At 39.3% G+C, this 16,590-nt stretch overlaps 1 long non-coding RNA gene across 1 annotated transcript in view; it reads left to right on the top strand.

Moving 5' to 3' along the window:
• LOC139044968 (uncharacterized) overlaps positions 1–12,057 on the top strand; it is a 30,740-nt gene extending 18,683 nt beyond the window's left edge. The window contains exon 3 of the long non-coding RNA XR_011502456.1: positions 11,283–12,057. This is a non-coding gene — a long non-coding RNA (uncharacterized lncRNA). The remainder of the gene's footprint in view (positions 1–11,282) is intronic.
• Positions 12,058–16,590: the final 4,533 nt, after the last annotated feature.

Here is a 16,590-nt window from a genome sequence, read left to right on the forward strand (position 1 = left end):
TTATTTCTTCATTGATCCAATGGCTGTTGAGTAGTGTATTGTTTAGTCTCCACATACTTGTGACTTTCTCAGTTTTTTGCTTGTAGTTTATTTCTAGTTTCGTAACATTGTGGTCAGAAAAGATGCTTGATATGATTTTAATGTTCTCAAATTTATTTTGGCTTGCCTTGTGTCCCAACATATGGTCTATCTTTGAGGATGTTCCCTGTGCACTTGAGAAGAATGTGTATTCTGCTGTTTTTGGAAGGAATGTTATATTTATATCTATTAAGTCCATCTGGCCTAGTGTTTCATTTAAGGCTACTGTTTCCTTATTGACTTTCTGTCTGGATGATCTGTACATTGATGTAAGTGGGATGTTGAGGTCCTCTATTATTATTGTGTTGCTTTCAATTTCTCCCTTTAGATCTGTTAATAGTTGCTTTATATACTTTAGTGCTCCTGTGTTAGGTGAATGTATATTCGTAAGTGTTATATCCTCTTGGTGGAATGTCCCTTTTATTATTATATACTGCCCCTCTTTGTCTCTCATTATCTTTTTTATCTTAAAGTCTGCTTTGTCTGATATAAGTATGGCTGTACCTGCTTTGTTTTGCTTGCCAGTTTCTTGGAGTATAATCCTCCATACCTTCCCTCTGAGCCTATGTTTGTCTTTAGAGCTGAGATGTATTTCCTGGAGGCAGCATATTCTGGGGTCTTGTTTGTTTGTTTTAATTTTTTTCCTTCTCCTCCCCAAAGCCCTCCCACCAAGTACATAGTTGTGTATTTTAGTTGTGGGTTCTTCTAGTTGTTGCATGTGGGAGGCAGCCTCAGCATGGCTTGATGAGTTGTGCTAGGTCTGTGCCCAGGATCTGAACCAGTAAAACCCCAGGCTGCCAACGTGGAATGTGCAAACCCAACCACTCAGCCATGGGGACCCCTTGGGTCTTGTTTTTTAATCCATCCAGCCACTCTGTGTCTTTTGATTGGAGATTTCAACCCATTTACATTGAGTGTTTATTGATATATGAGGGCTTAAGACTGCCATTTTATCTGTTGTTTTCCAGTTCTACATTTTCATTGTTCCTTTTTACTTGTATTTCTGACTACCATTTCAGTTTGGTTGTTTTCTGTGATGTTTTTCTCTTTATTTATGATTTATGACTCTGCTCTGATTTTTTGTTTAATGGTTACCATGAGGTTTGTATAAAAGATCTCACAGATGAGATAGTCCTCTTTCTGATATTTCTGATAGCCTCTTATCTCCATTAGCCTAAGCGTTTTCTGTCCATTTCTTTTTCCCCTTCTGTGTGATCGTTGTCACAAATTATTCTTTTTTGTGTTGTGAGTTTGTGATTAAATTAAAGTGTTTAAAGTTATTTTTGGTGCTTCCTTTCTCTTTATCTTTTATGTTATAATTGTTTTCTAATCTCTTCTGATGGAGAGCTGCAATTTTCTGATTTTGTCTATTTATCTCCTTATTCAAAGCTTGGTAAATCTTTGCCTTTTTTTGTCAGGTAGGAGGGTTTTCTTTATCATTTCTTCTAAGGCAGGTCTAGTGGCAATGAACTCTCTCAGCTGTTGTTTATCTGGGGAAGCTTGTACTTCCTTGTCATACCTGAAAGATAATTTTGGTGGATAGAGTATTCTTGGCTTATAGTTTTTGTCTTCCAGTGTTTTGAATATATCATTCCACTCTCTCTTAGCCTGTAAGGTTTCTGCTGAGAAATCTGCTGAAAGCCTAATGGGGGTTCCTTTGTAGGTTATTTTCTTTTCTTTTGCTGCCCTTAATGTTTTTTCTTTGTCATTGACTTATGAAAGTTTTAGTATTATACGCCTTGGGAAAGGTCTTTCTGCCTTGATATAATTAGGAGTTATATTGGTTTCATGTACTTGTATGTCTAGTTCTTTCCCAAGGTTTAGAAAGTTCTCAGCTATTATTTCTTTGTACAAGCTCTCTGATCCTTTCTCCTCCTCTTCTCCCTCTGGGATACATATAATCCTTATACTACTTTTCCTAATTGAGTCTGATATTTCTCAAAGAATGTCTTCATTTTTTAAAAGTCTCAGTTCTCTTTCCTCCACCACCTGAAGCATTTCTTGATTTCTATCTTCTAGATCACTTATTCTGTGCCCATAACATCTACTCTATTTTTTATGGTTTATACATTATTTTCCATCTCATTAATTGTGTCCTTCACATCCAGAATTTCTGTAGTTTTTTAAGGGCTTCAATCTCTTTGGTGAAGTATTCCTTCTGTTTCTTAGTTTTATTCCTGAGCTCATTGAACTTTCTGTGTTTGCTTGTAACTCACTGAGTTTCTTAATGACAACTATTTTGAATTCTCTGTCAGTTAGATCATAGTCTTCTGTGACTCAGGTTTGGTTCTGGAGACTTGTCACTTTCCTTCCATTCTGCAGTGTTACTGTAGTTCTTCATTGTGTTTGATGAATTTTTCCTCTGCCAGCATTTGTTCATTTGTGGTAATATCTGGCAGATTCCAACCTGCCACTGCTGGGATGGGCGACAAAGGCTGTGTTTTCTGTTTCTGCCCTGTATGCTTGTAGTTTTGCTGGTTGGGTCACCGTGTGTTCATGTGGGCTGGCTGCAGCCACTTGGAAGATCATGCTCACATGAGCAGAATGCCTTTGCAAGGGCCAGCAGCTGTGTTTGGTGGGTGGGCTGGTTGCACTCTTGCAGGCAGGGCTGCTGTGCTTGGCAGGTCTCACCCACATGGATGGGGCCCCTTCACATAGCCAGGCACTCTGCTTGGTGTGTGTGTCCTCTTGGCTGCTGTGTCAGTGGACCAGGTGATTTTGTGTGGGCTGGTGTTGTGCTTGGCAGGTGGGGCACATTTGCGGGGTCTGAGCCTCTACCATGCCGCTCAAGGGAGAGTGTTCCCACAGGCAGGGCTGCTGTGGCGTAGTGGGTGCTTCCATAGGCCAGGCTATCACCCTGAAAATGTGCCCACACTGGCCAGGATGTCCTTGCCTCCACTCATAGTCACACTGGCTGCTTTGTGAGGATCCACGTCCTAAATTGCTCTTGCCAGGGAGTAGGAGGGGTCCACTCCATTAGTTCAGTAGCACTAACCCAGGAGCCATAGCTTCCCAGGGACCCAGTACACCTACCTTCAGATGTATAGCTGTGTGGATGTCTCACATCTCCTGTTGTGCTGTGTAGGGAATCCTCTATTTGTTAACGGATGTGCATTTAGATGCAACTTAGAGGGGAGAGACAAAGGGAACAACTCACTCTTCCATGAAGCTGACATCACCCTCTGTATAACCTCATTTTTCAACAAGGTTCTCAAGTTTATTTATATAGAGTTCAGTAAAGTAGTATTGTGATTATTTATGATAATTTAAATTTCCTCTAGATCTGTGGTTATTTCCCTAATATCCTTTCTTATCATCTGAATTTATGAGTTTTCCTTTTTATATGATTAAGTTAGCAATCACATACTCATTTAATCTTTTTTAGAGATCTAACTTTTGGATTTATTTATTAGTTGTATTATTTTTTTGTTTTCCTACTCATTTTTGTTTTTATCTTCTTGGTTTCCTTGTTTCTGTGTCCCTTAGATTTATTTATTTATTTATTGGTGAGGAAGATTGTCCCTGAGCTAACATCTGTTGCCAATATTCCTTTTTTAGCTTGAGAAAGATTGTCCCTGAGCTAACATCTATGCCAATCTTCCTCTACTTTGTATTGGATACTGCCACAGCATGGCTTGATGAGCAGTGTGTAGGTCTGTGCCTGGGATCTGACCCTGCAAACTCTGGGCCACCAAAGCAGAACATGCAAACCTCCACCATGCCTTCAGAAGAGCCCCATCTTAGATTTACTTTGTTATTATTTTTCTAATCTCTTGAATAGATATTTCATTTATTTTCACTATTTTTTATTTGTTAAGATAAGTGTTTGAAACTATAAGCATTGTTTTAGCTGAATAGCAAAAGTAATGATATGTAATGTTCTTATCATTGTTATTTTCCAGGAATCTGTCGTGTGGATTTTGCTTTTTCTCTTAACCCCAAGAGTTCTGTGAGGAAGTGTCTGTTTTTCATCTTTGTATTATAGTTTTGTTTGTTTCTTTCTTTTCTAGTTTTGTTATGAATTGCTGGTTTTATTGTACTGTGATCTTGGCTGTCTGTACCATGTCTATTTTTTGGAATTTATTTAAGTTTTATTATGGCCTAGTATTTATGATTAAGTATTTTTACAATGTTCCATGGATACTTGAATATTCTTTTTCTATTTCAAGGAGAAAATTATAGCCATAATAAGAATGGCCTCATCTCATTGTTATTTATTCCATTACCTAATTTTTGACTACTTGAATATTCTTAGATTGAGAAAGTGATTAGAATAGAATAGTCTTTGATAAAGTCTATTTTTTATTTCTTATGGAGTTTGCTGTGTGAATATTGGTGCTTTATTATTTGATATATTAACAACTTTTAGATGTTTTTTAGATTGTGCATTTTATTATTAAAAGATATCTTGGTCTCACTTATTGCTTTTGGCTCTGAAAATAACTTGGCCTGCTATTAAGCTTACAACTCCTGCTTTTTGTTTTTAACTGTGTGATATGCCTTTGCCAACCCTTTCATTCAGAATTATTGAGTTCCTTTGTCTTAAACTTTCTCAAGCATAAAGTTGGATTGTACTTTATGATCATAGCTGAGTTACTTGCTTTTAATAGGTGAGTTTGTATCAAACATTTACCTTTGCTGAAGTTACAACATGTAAGACAGACTTCTAGTTAATTAAACAAATGTTTATTTAAAAATATTCAGTCTTTTACAATGTAGAAGGTATGACAGATGTGTTTTTAAATTTTTACCTAGGGCCAGCCCCATGGCCGAGTGGTTAAGTTTGTGCGCTTTGCTTCAGTGGCCCAGGATTTCACCAGTTTGGATCCTGGGTGCAGACATGCACCACTTGTCAGGCCACTCTGTGGCAGCATCCCACACAGCACAACCATAGGCACTCACAACTAGAATCTACAACTATGTACCCGGGGGCTTTGGGGAGAAGAAGAGGGAAAAAAAGAAAAAAAGATTGGCAACAGATGTTAGGTTAGGTCAGGTGCCAAACTTTAAAAAATTAAAAAAATAAACACCAAAGCATTTATAAACTACTGTTAAAAATTTTTTTTTTACTCAAGATTAGTGGAGAAAAATTTTGATGTATTTGAATGCAAGAATTCTGTGGCATATTCCTCTTCAGTTTTCTCATATTTAAAACAAAGCTGGATGTTTAAAATATCTCATAGATTAAATGAGACATAAAAATGTCTGACATAGAAGTATTTGTCAGCATTTATATTTATGTTGATAGATATATTTGATTTCATTTTTGATCCAAACAAAATTCCTCAGTATGCTTTTTTTAATCAAAGTATAACATGAATGTGAAGTAAAATCAAATGGAACAGAGGACTTAAATGAAAAGTGACAATTCCCTGCCCCAGCCAGAGGCAGTCACTTTGAATCATTTCTATTTTTAGTTTTTTAATAATTATATCTTCAGATTTCTAAACAATATCTTTATTCAGCTATTTCTTTGCTTATTTACTTTAGACATACCAATTGACTTTCTGTTCTGGCACATAAGGGTTTTGCTCATTTACACACACCCCCTCAGCTCCACTCTATGCTCCCAATATCCTTGTACCATTAGACTTTCTATTAGTTACTGCTATCTTATTAAAGTACTTAAATTTCTCATATTAGTTGTTTATTGCTTTGCAACAAATTACACTAAAGTTTAGTGACTTACAGCAGCAATAAACATTTATTATTTTACACAGTTTCTATGGGTCAGGAATTTGGGAGCAAATTAGTTGGGTGGTCCTGGCTCATGAGATTGTAGTCAAGACATCGGCTAGAGCTGCAGTCACCTAAAGACTTGATGGGGGTTTAAGGATTTGCTTCCAAAATGGCTCACTTGCATGGATGGTGAGTTGGTGCTGACTGCTGGCAGGAGGCCTTTGTTCCTTGCCTTGTGGACTTCTCCATAGGGCTACTTAAGTGTCCTTGCTAGAAGACATTGGCTTCCCCCAGGGCAAGTGATGCAAGAGAGAGCCAGGTGGAAGCCTCTGTGTGTTTTATGGCCTAGTCTTGAGAGTCACACACCATCATTTCTGCACTATCCTTTTGATTATACAGGTCAGCCCTGTTAATGTGGGATTGGACTACACAAGGTCACGAACAACAGAAATTAGTTCATCTTGGAAGCTGACTACACAGTCTTCCCTCTGGCCCTCCACAATTCACATCTCTCTCACATAAAAATACACTTGCTTCGTCTCATGATGCCACATGAGTCTTATCCTTTTATAACACCTACTTGAAGTGCAGGATCTTGCCATCTAAATCAGGTGTAGTTATGTGACCAGGGAACCAGTCATGGAAAGGGTTACTGAGGATCTGTCAAAAATTAACATAATTTGTCAAGTGTTTTTCAGACAAAAAATAAACCATGTGTTCTGTTTTGTGGAGGTTGCTATCCCTGTTTTGCAGAGATATCACACATTTACAGGAAGATCCCTGCAAATTGTTCCAGCACCAGGTGTACTAAAGTTACCTTAACTCATTAGCATCTTACATTCTCCTCCTCTGGGAGGGTCCGAACAGCCATTTTTAGATCATGTGATATAAGTAATAACACATCTACATGCTATGCATGCACTTTAAAGGGACACAATTGTTACAAATAAACCCTGATCTTCTACTCTCTTTTGTATAAAGTCTCCACAGGCACTGAGCTTGGGGAAACACTGCTTTGGGAGTTATCCCCAGTGTTCTCCATTACCTGTGCAAGCAATAAACCTTTCTTCACCTGCTTCTGCCTTGGTTGTGCTTTCCAGCCCTGCACTCACCATGAGATGAATCCATTGAGTTTGGTTCTTTGACTTGGTCCTACTCTTTTCCTGGAATAATTCCCCATGACCTTTGGCTCTGCCTCCTGGGCTACTGTAGCCATCTTCTGAGTTAGCCTACCTTTTCGATGAAATGTTGTCTGTGTTTGCACCTGAATAGTCTCTCTGCTTGCTTCCCACCTGTAAGTTTGTGGGTCCAGTGCTTCTTTTCTTTTCATATTGTTTCTGTCCTTTTCAATCCAAGCCAGTAATATTTTTTCCAGCATAATTTTCTTTTTGGGGATTCACACCATTGGACAGAAGAGACACACACATAAGGGTTTCTTTATGATCCAGTCATCTTCATCTTGATCTTCAGTTAAGACTGTTGAGAGACAGCACCCTAAAGCTTCTTAGAAAGCTCTATTGTTTAAAGCATCGCCTTAAATCTTTCTGAGGTGTTAACAAAGGATTTTATAGCTGCACCCTTGGCTTTGCAGCTAGGTACAGTTTTCTTGATGGTGTCCAGGATTTTATCCTCTTCTAGAAGCCATATCTTAATTTTAGCATTGTTTTCCACTTGGAAAGGCTGAAAAATTTTAAAACCTGGCTTCATGAAGTTCTGGTTTCTTTCCATATGAAATTTCTTTCTCTGGCTTATCTCTTTCCTCTTATATTTTAACATAAGCTGCAAGAAAAAACCAGGTAACAGTTTCAAATTCCTGTCCAAAAATCTTCACCACATCACCCAGTTCATCAGACATTTTTCTATTTTCCATATCACTTCAGGCAGCAGTATTGCTACTTTCTGTCACTACATAACAAGGATTCTGTTTCTCCAGTTTTCAATAACATTTTCTTTAGTTTCCTTAGTTCACGACAACAGCCTCCTAAAGGCCATCCAGTTTCTACTAAAAGTAACTTCAAGACACTTTAGGTTTTCATTAACATTCTGTCTAAAATCTTTTCAGTTTCCATCCACTACCCAGTTCCCAAGCCACCCCCACATTTTAGATTTTTTTGTTATAGTATCACCTCGCTTCTAATACTAAAATCTGTATCAGTTATCTATTGCTGTTTAAAAAATTACCCTAAAACTTGGCTGCTTAAAACAGCAATAAACATTTATTATCTTAGACAACTTCAGTGGACCAGGATTCAGAAGAAGATTAGCTAGGTGGTTCTGACGTAGGTTCTCTCATGAAGTTGCAGATGAGATGCCAGCTAGGGCTGTAGTCATCTGAAGGCATCCACTTCCATGGATGGCAAGTTGGTGCTAGCAGTGGTCAGGAAGCCTCACACTGTCATCACACAGATAACCATAGGACTACATGAGTGTCCTTACTACCTGGCATCTGGCTTCCCCTGGAGCAAGTGATCTGAGAGAGAGGGCCATGTGGAATCTACAATGTCTCATATGAACTAGCCTTGAAAGTCACACGTTTTCACTTCTGCAAGATCTTCTTTGTTATACTATACTATATAACCTAGTTATATACTATGTCAGCCCTATTCAATATGAGGAAAGACTATATGAGGGCATGAGTACCATTTGGCAGGGTTCATTGGCTGAAAATTTGGAGGCTGAGTATCATAACTCTCCTTCTTATTCATCATGCATGGGCTGCACCTCCTAGATTGCCAATTAGTAAAATGAAGATACCAGCATCCCTAGTATACATATCCCCTTTGCTCTCTACTGCTGCTCTCTACTTCCACCATCCAACTGCTGCCAGCTGTCATTTACTTATTTATTTATTGCTAAGGTTAGGAACATTTACATTCCATTCTGAAACCATAATTCATTTCCACACTGCATCTATCAGTTAATTCTAGACACCAAAATCAGTAAATAGCATTCATATTCTTATAGTTCTGTAAATAGTTATTACTACAGAACTAAGTAGTGAGCAATGATATTGTTCTTTCTCTTTTGTTCCAAAGCCAAATTCCCATGTCATGTAAAGGATGATGTTTAGATTAAATTCACTTCCTTCTAACTCAACAGTTGTTCAAAGTTATGCCATTTCTTAATTTCCTTTTTATTTAAACTATGCCCTTCCTTTGTAATTTTTATTTCCCTGGAGTTTGATTCTCTCTCTCTCTTTTTTTTTGAAAAGATTTTATTTTTCCTTTTGCTCCCCAAAGGCCCCCAGTACATAGTTGTGGGTCCTTCTAGTTGTGGCATGTGGGATGCCGCCTCAGCGTGGCTTGATGAGTGGTGCCATGTCCGTGCCCAGGATCTGAACTGGTGAAACCCTGGGCTGCCGCAGCGGAGCACGCGAACTTAACCTCTCGGCCATGGGGCGGGCCCCCTCTTTTTTTTTATCATTGTTAGAAGAAAGCTATGCCTTCTAAATACCTCCTTGTCCTGACTATTATTTTCTATCTATTATGTATTAAGTAGGCCTGATTTTTCTATTGTTGTGGATATATCTATTCAGTGCTTTTGGCCTCAAAGGACAAAAAATACAACTCAAAGTGGCCCAAATTGTAACTGAAAATCCAAGGTAGGATGATTTTTAGGGTTGGTTGATCTGGTTTGCTCATGAAAGTATGGTAAGTACCTTCCCTTGGAGGTACCTGCTTCCTCATTCATGACCAGCAGAAACAAAGAGTCACTACCAGAAGGCTTTCTAGAAGAATAAGAAGGAATATTCCCAGACACCCTCACAAACCTTCCCTACTTCCTGAATTGCCTGAATTATTGCTCCACATGACCATTCTTGAGCCTGTCACTCAGAAGGAGATTTACTCTGTTTGGCGTGTGCCAGTAAGGGTCTGTTCCTGATGCTGGAGATGAAGCCAGTGTCTCCTAAATCATATGAAGTAAATGGAAGTCTAGAAAACTGAATATCAGGCTTCTCTTAGGAAAATGGAGGGAGTTGTAAACTCTAGGTAGGCAAATAACTGTAAATTTTTAAATGGATGGCTTTTTTTTGTCTCTGATTTCTTTAGGTTCAGAAATTTTACAATGATGCTTTAGGGTGTAGCTCGCTTTTCTTTATCTTACTTGGCATGCAGTAGGCTATTGCAGTTTGAAGTCTTGTGTTTTTCTTCAGTGGCAAAGTTTTGCACATACTATTTCTTTGATATTTTTTCTCTCATGATTTTTCTCTATCTTTTAGGTCAATTATCTGATTTGTCTTCATGAAGTAAATGATAGCCTCTATCGACTCCCAAGTTTTGATCCCTAGTTTCAATGTATATATTCATCTTTTCATTAACTCATCGAATAATTTATTGAAACTTTATCAAATGCCATTATATAATAGGCACTGAGCTATGTGCTAAAGATACAAATATAAGTAAGATACATTCCCTGCCCTCAAAGTGTGCACAATCTAGTGGAGAAGATACACTTCTAAGTAGGTGCAATGATATATACAGTGCTGTGGTTGAAATATATACAGAATAGAGATGGAGTACAAAGGAGGGTGGAGACTATTCAATTGAGCAGTGGACAGAAATGACTTCATAGAGAGGATGTTACTTGGGCTGCATCTTGAAAGATGAGCAAGTACTCACTAGGTCAATGGTACGTAAGGGGTCAGGGCTTTCAAGGCAGGAGAAGCAAAGCAGCATAATGCCTTTGGAGAAGCTTCAAGAAGTTTGTGATGGCTTAACTGTAGAGCTGTGCTGGTATAGAACAAGAAGGGAGAGCCAGACAGGACTCAAATCATGGAAGACCGTATATGTCAGGCTACAGAGTTTTGACTTTATCCTGTAGGTAACGGGACATTAAAGAGTACTAATCAAGAGAGAGGCATGGTCATAGTGATGTATTAGATATACCACACGGTTGTGGTGCAGAAAGCATATTGAGGCATCAGTGCCCAGGAAATCAGATACAATACTATCATTGTTGTATCACTATACAAACCTCAAGTGAGGGATAATGATTACATGATCTTGTAGGATATCAGAATTTGCCACCCCAAAGTACGCTACTCTGGCATAGGGATTATTTTGAGCTGAAGGCAACTGAGAAAAAGGGCACAGAATGAGATCTCTGTCTTCCACCTATCCATGTGAAAACAAGAAAACAAACTCCCCTCGTGAAGATGTCCCCCGTCCTTCCTGTACCCGGGAGGAAAGAACAATCTTATAACCAGAGATGAGAAGGCACTGATCAAGAGTCTGCACAAACAATCCTACTAACTAGTCCTTAGCTACCATTAGTTTCCCACATATTTACCCTCCTGCAGTTTGCTGCCCCTAGAGGCTCAAAGCTCTTTTCCCTTGTCTCATCATTTCTCTTTAAACTTATCCTCCCTTGTCCAAATGGTACAAAAGCTTCCAAGATTAGCTGTTTCTTTGGAAGTTTTCTCTCCTTTCTACTAAGACCTCCCAACCTTGCCTCGTGCCATTATAAAACTTTTAGCATCAAATAAATGTGTCTGCCTTTTCTCCTGTTAATCTGCCTATTGTCAGTTTATTTCACAGACCAAGCTGGAGAGCCCAAGAAGGAAAGGAGGATTCTCTTCCTTGACAATCTTTAGTTGCAGAAAAGGGGATGAAGAAATATGAACGATGTGATGGAGGTCGCATTAATGGAACTGAATTAGACGTGGATGAGGGGATAGATAAGGAAGTATCCAGAGTGACAATCAAGTTTCTGGCTGGTGAACGGCTGGGCTTTGATGCCATTCACTGAAGTATCAAACACAGGACAAATAGCAGCAAAATACTTTGAGAGAAGATAATGTGCTTTTCTGTGTCATTTAATTTTATATGCCTGTGAGACATCCAATAGACATCCAGTGAACGAACACACACCTACAGCACAGGAAAGGTCCCTGGACTGAAGATAAAGATTTCAGGGGATTCAGCATATATATGTTAGGCAAAGACATGAGAGTTGAGGAGATTACCAAGGGATTGCATAAAGAATTAGAAAAGTCAAGAAGTAAAGGATGGAGAGAACACACTCTTGCGGCACAGCACATAGCAGAAACCTGATAAATTTATTGTCAGTAAATGAATTTTAACTTATATGGCTTGCTTGACCAATTTGGAGTATAAACACTTTCACATTTATTTTGTTTTTCTAATTAATTCGAGTTCTCACATGCCTTTATTTGAAGCAAGTATAATACCTACCCAAGAAGACTTCCTCTAACATCTAAATTCGAGTATAAATCTTAATTCCCTCCCCAGGAGACTGTTGGGCACCACTCATACCAGTGTCTAACCAGTTTCCCAAGCCAAAAACAAAAACCTGGGAGTTGTTCTTAATTCCTCTTTGTCCTTAATTTCTCATCACATGTCCAACCTATCAGTAAATCCTATTAACTCTGCCTCTAAAATAGCTCTTAAATTGTTTGCCCGCTGTTCCCCATGCCCATCCGACACTACCAAGTCACTATCAACTCCTGCCTGGACAGTCGCAATGGCCGACAAAGTTCCTGCTTTTACTCTTGTCCACATAAGATGCATTCTCCATGTAACAGCCAAAATTGTCTTTTCGAAAAGATAAATCAGATCCTGTTATTCCTTGGTTTAAACGCCTCCAGTACTTCCCATTGTATTTTGAATAAAATCTAATGTTCTTACCATGTGCTACAAGGCATTCTTCGTTTATTTCTCTTTCCCAACCTCTTCTACCACCCCTGGACTGCGCCCTGATCCCACTTCACTGCCCAGCTCCAGACTTCTGGAAAACAAGCAGCTTGGTCCTGCATTAGGATACTTGCACTGGCTGCCCCCAGGCCCTACCGAGTTCTGTCTCTTCCCCTTGTTCTGTCTATGGCTTGCTCTCTCCTGTTATTTAAATCTTAGTTTAAATGTCACCTCCTCACGAGGCCTTCCTTGACCACCTAAACTAAAATAGCACCCTGAATCATTTCATCGTAGCCCCCAGCACTCCGTCCTCTCTATCCGTGGTTAAAGACAATACCAGGTGATGAAGGAGATGATTTTATTCAGGCTGTTACAATAGAAATAACATTCACTAATGAGGAATGTCTCAAAGGAAAAGAAGGGATCTGCAGCTGTACAGGAGGAGGTAAACAAGGAAGCCCACAGCCAGTCCACAGGGAATCATAAAGAAGGATGGAGGGAAATATGTGAGAACAGGGTGGCCCGGTGTGGCTGGCTGTTTCTCACAACACAGAGAGATTTCTCAACATTGCTGCTTTCTGTGAGCAGAGAGTTTAGATAAAGTCCAACATTCTCTCTCTCCCTATCTATTTATTTATTTAGTGACAAATTTATAGATATTTGAAATAAAACTCTTAAGAGTTTCAGTAGGATTAGATTAAATGCTTCAGAGGTTGCTTTTTCCAGCTTAAAAATCAACTTTTAAAATGCTATATTGGATATCTTCTTATCATCTACTTTGAATTATGTCTTACCTACATAATAGAGGACTTGGGTTAATATGCTATCCTGAAAATGTTCAATGATAGATCCACAGATTAATCAAACTCTGCATTTTGAAAGAAATAGTAAAGGCTTGAGTTTAAAAGACAAGCCTTTAAAGGGCTCAAATATGACAGGAAGCCAGATTTCCAAGACAATGCCACATCTAACTATATAAAATCACAGAATACTAGAACTGTGGGAGACTTCATCCATTCCAAACCCCTAATTTTACAAATGAGAAAACTGAGGCCCAAATGGGATGAGATGACTCATCTAAGGCACACAGGGCTGGAGAGAGTCTGGAGCCGACTCTCCTGGTTTCTAGTCCAGAACTGAAGAAGTTATAAGTATGTTACTTAGAAATCATTTTCTTAGAGAACTACTTAAATAGTTTAAACAATTTCCCTGAGATATTAGTTAAAATACTAAAAAGTCTTTACGTACTTAGTGTCAACGAAAATAATCCATAACCAATCTACAAATGAAAATTTGGGAGAGTTTATTCTGAGCTAAAACCTGAGGACCATGGCCTGAGGCCTTTCTTCCTGAAGGAAGAAAGGGCACCAAAGAATTGAGGTGTACAGAGTGGTTATATACCCTCAAAGAGGATGTTTCACACAGGATTGAAGTGTCCCTTTTACAATAGTCACGAGACTGCTCTGTCGGCACAGCAATTGATGGGCACAGCAGGTAGGTCTGCTGTCTCGGTGACCACAGCAGGGTGGCAGGTTTGTTGTCTGGAGCTGGGTGGTCACAGGTGAGCTGGGTGGTCATGGGTGAGCACAGCACTCAGTCCCCAGCCTAAGGAAAGATGCTTATCCTTAAGGAAATGCCAATGTGGGGGGAAATTGCACCTTTATCTTAAGGCCATTTGTTCTTGCCATAGGAAATGTTTAAAGCAGACATACAATGGGTGCTCAATGGCCATGTCAAGCCCTTTTGGAAAAACAAAGTCAGCCCAAATTAGGTTTACACCAAATGGCTTCCTCATATACTCCAATATATCCTATTGCTTGCCATATCTATTTGTCATTAGGTAAGATATTTCAACCCATGGCACACCTGCCGGTTGGCAGTAACAAAATCTCAAAATGAGAGGAACTCAAATTAATGAGCTTTCATAGTCCTTTCAATATGTGGTCTACATCATACCTGGCATTTTTAAGAAGCAAAATCTAATATGCCAAGTACTAGATGTGTTGTTGACACTTAAATATCAAAGAGAATAGGATCTCTTCTCACTAAAAGAATAATTTGGGTACAACCTTTTATATAATTAACAAACTCATTCCCCAAATGAACTGTCCTTTAGGAGAGTTCATCCTTAAATCTCTTAAGAAAACAAGAAGTTCAAATTTTAGTATATACAGTTTTTATACTTAAAAACATTAGATCAGAAAATACATTATTTATAAAAACATGGTCCAAACAATTAGTATCGATCTTGAGCCTTGACTATCTATACATAGGCTAAGCAGAGGGAGAAGCTGAGCAGGCAGGACAGAGATTCCTAACTTTAAGAAGCTTGCCACCCACAAGAAGAGATAAGACACATGAAAAAATGTCCTCAATACAACATAATTATCATGTGTCAAAGGACAGGTAAAAACACAGGGATATGACCTTTCAGAAATATGTAATGGGAATGAAGCAGCAAAGAAAAAATCCTTATCTTCTAGGAGATTGTATTCTGTTGAGAGAGACAAGTTGTATACAAGTAAATAATCTATATCTACATCTATATTCCTATTTATCTATATGTGTATATGACATCAGGTGCAGATAAGAAGAGAGTAGAGTGACATTCTTTTATGTGGGGTGTTTTGAGAAGGCCTCTTCTGATACTGTACTGTGATATTTGAGACGATGGAGGAAAGGACATGAGCCACGAGGAGTGTCCAGGGGAGAAAAGCCTTCGAGGCAGGTGGAAAAGGAGTTCCAGGAACATTTCAGAGTGACTAGAGCTCAGTGTTCTGGAGGTGGAGGGCTCATGAGAGGTTTGTTTAAGAGATGTGGCTGGAAAGGTAACTGGGCTGATTGCCACTCCCCAATACTAAGGACTTTGAAGTTCCTTGAAAGGACCCTGTCTTTTGTTCTGAATAAGATGGGAGCCCTTGGAGAGCTTGATTAAAGCAGTGGATGATATGACCTGGGTCCCAGAAAGGTTACTCTGATTGCTGTGGAGGACAAGTGCAGAGGAAGGAAGCCAAGTTAGGGGATGTATTGGTTTCCTAGGGCTGCGTAAAAGATTACCAGACAAAAATACTAGGCAGCTTAACACAAGGGAAATCTCTTCTCTCACACTTCTGGAGATGAGAAATCTGAAATCAAGGTGACTGTAGGGTTGGTTCCTTCTGGAGGCTTTGAGAGAGAATCCATTTCATGCCTTTCTTTTAGCTTCCAGTAGCCAGCAATCCTTGGCATTCTTTGAATTGTAGACATATTACTTCAATCTCCGCCTCACTCTTCACATAGCCTTCCTCTCTGTGTCTATATCTATTTCTACTTTTCTGTCTCTTATAAGGATACCTGTCAATGGATTTAGGGCCCGCTCTAAGCCAAGAAAATCTTAAGCTCTTTAACTTAATTAGATTGGCCAACACCCTTACCTCACATAAGGCTGCATGCTGAGGTTCCTGGTGGACATGAATTTTGCAGGAGCCACTATTCAACCCAGTACAGAGAGTATTTGAGTAATTCAGACCAAGGGCATTAGAGTGATGAAGGGAGAAGTCAGATTCTAAGGTCCTGGAAGGCAAAGAGGGGGTGTATCTATTTTGTTTACTTTGTGTTCTCAGGCCCAAGGACAATGCCTGGCACATACGAGGGGCTCAAAAATGTTTGCTGAAATTATTTGCATTATGTCATCCACATATCAAAAAACCTCGGTGTTGATAATAGTCAGGGTCAGGAAACCCCCTTGCTTCAGTGAGGTATGCCAGCCTAGTTCAGGCCCTTTCCCAAGAAGCCCTCACTGACTTCTCCTGTCTCTTATCTAACCTCATATAACCCTGCCGGTCACTTCTCAGTGAGCACATGTGGTGTTACTTAAGTTCTCTGCAGGGGCCCATTATCCCAAGCCTTTGATCAATTTATCAACTCCCAGAAGAGGGCACGGAGCATTTCCCGTCTTTGCATTCAGCAAAACAAAAACTGTTAGCATCCTGTGGCTATAATCCCTCCATGCTTGGACTGAGTAACTGTTAATTGATTGATTGACCCAGAGCAGCCTAGGAAACTAGAGATCTTTTTGCTAATTGCACGTGTAGCTAGAGGAGGAGGAGGTGCTTGTCAACCACTCATAAGTACCCGTGTGTAATGGTATGATTATATTTGCAATCTGTGCTGAAGGTCCTGTCCTCTCATTGGTGGTTTC

The sequence above is a fragment of the Equus asinus genome, chromosome 3, assembly GCF_041296235.1.
Source record: "Equus asinus isolate D_3611 breed Donkey chromosome 3, EquAss-T2T_v2, whole genome shotgun sequence".
Lineage (NCBI taxonomy): Eukaryota > Metazoa > Chordata > Mammalia > Perissodactyla > Equidae > Equus > Equus asinus.